The 3453-nt window shown below is 43.2% G+C and overlaps 1 pseudogene; it reads left to right on the forward strand.

Annotated features, from left to right (window-relative positions):
- The first annotated feature begins 2035 nt into the window (after positions 1-2035).
- On the forward strand, positions 2036-2522 carry LOC102862486 (annotated as a pseudogene).
- Positions 2523-3453: the final 931 nt, after the last annotated feature.

Here is a 3453-nt window from a genome sequence, read left to right on the forward strand (position 1 = left end):
TTTTTAAAACTACATTATCCAGACGCTGCTGCTGCCTGTGGATAAGAGCTTGACTTGCATTTCAATTATACCCTGAAGCTTGGAAGAGCATCCACTCTCTAAAATAATGTATGTCTGTAGTTACTACCTGACCTCATTTTACATGTGAAACAGAAGCCACTCTTTGTGTTTTAATAGCCATTTCAAAGGTACAGACTATTTTCATTCATGGTGCTAGCTAAGGTTGAGCTTCCAGCATTGACCCTTTAACAACTAAAAGATTGGAAAATATAGAGTGGAATGCAGATCTTACAGCTGAAAATGTCCTTGAGAATAGTTCTTCAGGATTTCCCAGCATGAACTAAACTGCAGACTATCCCTGTAAAATCTTAATAGGTTTTTCTTAAGTGATAACAGTTTCTGTGACCAAATATTGACCAAATTATAGCTTAAATATTCCTGAGCACACTTCTTTTTCTTTAGATTATTTTATAGTCTTTAGTGCTTGGATATAGAGTGTTAATCTTCTACATTGCAGCATGCATTGTTTATCCATAGATTTTATTTCAAACCTCTATTCCTTTGAAGTAGCACGATTGGCCCCCTGCCTTGGTGGTCCAGTGTTAGAAAGTGTACTACTAGACAAGAAACTTTGGCCAATGTACTTCATGTACAGCCACCTCTCGTCTGTCAATATTGATTTATGTATTACTATGATGCTTGGTAGGGTGGAGGAACAGTGCAGGAGGAGAAGGCCCTCTATGAGGTGGATTGATTCAATGACTGGAACAATCTGGATGGGAGTATCAAAGACAGTGCGAGTGGCACAGGACAGAGCAGAGTTTAGGGCTGTTGTACAGAGAGTTGCTATGAGTCGCGAGCAACTCGATGGCACATAACAACAACAACAACAACAACATGATGCTGAATCCATTTCAGTGGAACAACTAGAATAAGCTGTACTGGAAAGATAGACCAGGGAATCTACTTCATAAAATGAGCCAATGAAAATCCTGTGAACAATTGTGGTCCAGAGTTCAAACTATCATTAGGATGGTGCAGGGCTTGGTACCATTTTCATTTATTGCACAAAGATTAGGGGCTAGCTCCACAGCAGCTAAGAGTAACACTTGAGGCAATACAAGAAGAGAAGTGTTGCATTCTGATTTTCTTGAAGCAGGTTGTTTCTTAAGAACCACAAAACAAGAAAGCCAACTAGGAAGGACAAGTTATTGCCATCAACTCGGCAAGGAGCTCACTGGATCCAGAACCAGCTTTGTACTTTGCAGCCAAAAGTCTGTAAATTGAGTCTATTCTGCTATAATTCTGCTAATTCATATGATACTTTATTTTCATTCTTTCAGTTAATTTAATCTGTGTCCCTGCAATTCTCTTTATCATCTTAAGTTATGACAGAGTGAACAGCTGGTCCATTTTGTTGACTCTGTTGCAATCATTCAGTTGTTTCCTACCACCTCCTCCCTTTTTTTCTTTCCGGACAGTGCCTGGCCTACTTTGGCTACTGTCTGACATGCTGCTTTACACTACCTCAGCTCCCAGCTGTTCTTCTCCTTCGTGCTATGGATTGTTCTTTGCATCAGACTCAAGCATGGTTTTGCACTTCCAGAAGGCAAATTTGTTTCCACAGCAACCTAGAACGTGGGAAAATTGGATATAAGACTTGCCTGAAACTTTTTTAGTAAAAGTTATGCTTGTGTATATAAATACACATGTATGTTTCCAAGGCAAGTGCTGATTTTAGGCAATACATTAAGGAAATCTGTAATGCATTTCCAGTTAACAGTAAAGTTCTGCCAGGTCACTAGTTTGTTTTGTGTTTTTTATTGTTGCTGTTGTTGTTTTCCTTAATAGTTTTCCATAATAAAACTAAGTAAGGAAACCTATTTCATGCACAACATTTAGGCTAAAAGTCAAACATAAAACAAGGCAACACTCCCCTCAAGGTGCAAAATGAGGGCAAGGCTGGGGCCCTCAGGTTCAATCTGCCTTGGGCAGTGGCCACTCAGTTGGAGGCAGCAGAGCCTAAGCCCCACCCATGGCTGCAATCCAGAAGGTCTGCGGGGTGGGGGGGTGGGTGATGGCACCTGTGGGAAGACCTACTTCCTCATTGTCTTCAGCAAGGATCAGTTCCCAGAGGTCTACGTCCCAGCTGCCAACTGTCTTTGAAAACTACATTGCTGACATCGAGGTGGACAGCAAGCAAGTGGAGCTGGCTCTGTGGGACACACAGGGCAGGAAGACTATGATAGCCTGCGGCCTCTCTCCTACCCAGACACTGATGTCCTCCTCATGTGCTTCTCCATCGACAGCCCGGACAGCCTAGAAAATATTCCTGAGAAGTGGACCCCAGACGTGGGAACAAGAAGGACTTGCGGCAGGATGAGCTCACCAGGTGAGAGCTCGCCAAGATGAAGCAGGAGTCAGTTTGGTTCGAGGAAGGCCGGGATATGGTGGATCCCATCAGTGCCTTTGGCTACCTCGAGTGCTCAGCCAAGACTAAAGAGGGAGTCCGAGAAGTATGATAGATGGCCACTCATGCAGGCCTCCAGATCCTCAAGAACAAGCGCCAAAAGGGCTGTCTCATCTTCTGAGACCCCTTCCGATTCCCCCTATTTGCTTCCCTCACAGGTGTGTAGACACTTCTTCTCCAGCTCTACTCTCCTAGGCGGCATCTGTATCTTCACAGCTCATCCCTCCAGTGCCTCCTAGGACTGAAGGTGCCCTCTTTTAGTTCCCTCAGCCTAGGACTGAACTGAGTGTCCCCAGCCCCAGTGGTGGTGGTGGGCTCTTCCCAGCCCCCTGGGAACCTCCGCTGTGCTCTGCCTTTCCAGAATCCCTGCAGCTGTGGGGGTGAGGCCTGGAGGATCTGTCACACACTAGCACTTTGTAAACTTCCTGCTCATAGGAGAGTGTCAGGGGCAGGGAACTTTGAGGATGTGACCTGAGTCCCAGCTCCAGATTTTCTTGCATTGAGCAGTGGCCTTGTATCCGACTGTACTCTGTGGAGGGGTGTGAATAAAGGGCATAGGCTCCAAAAAAAAAACCCCAAACAAAAAACAAGGAAACACAATGCCTTCCATATCAATTTTATTATGACCGTATTTAACAAAATGTACCCCAAAACTTTTACAACATAATAATTAAAAATATGGAATGTGTAAAAGATGCACTAGTTAATGTGGCTATACAGTTTTTAACCTCTCTCTAATTTGGGATCACTTTTCAGCTGCATTTTCACTTAAGCAACTTAAATGCAGGGGGGTTGGGGGGAGAAAAGAAAGAAGTAAGCAAAATCTAACTGCAGAAAATTCTGCTTTTGTTGAGCTTATTTATAATATATCCATTTATCTGTCTCACAATATTATCTATCCTTGTACCTGAATACATGATCTTGTTTACAAATAGTGGATTTCTTTATTATATTAATGAGGTCTTAAAGGTCAATGTGGACTT

Source organism: Elephantulus edwardii, unplaced genomic scaffold (genome assembly GCF_000299155.1).
Source record: "Elephantulus edwardii isolate Elephantulus edwardi_28Jun2011 unplaced genomic scaffold, EleEdw1.0 scaffold00203, whole genome shotgun sequence".
Lineage (NCBI taxonomy): Eukaryota > Metazoa > Chordata > Mammalia > Macroscelidea > Macroscelididae > Elephantulus > Elephantulus edwardii.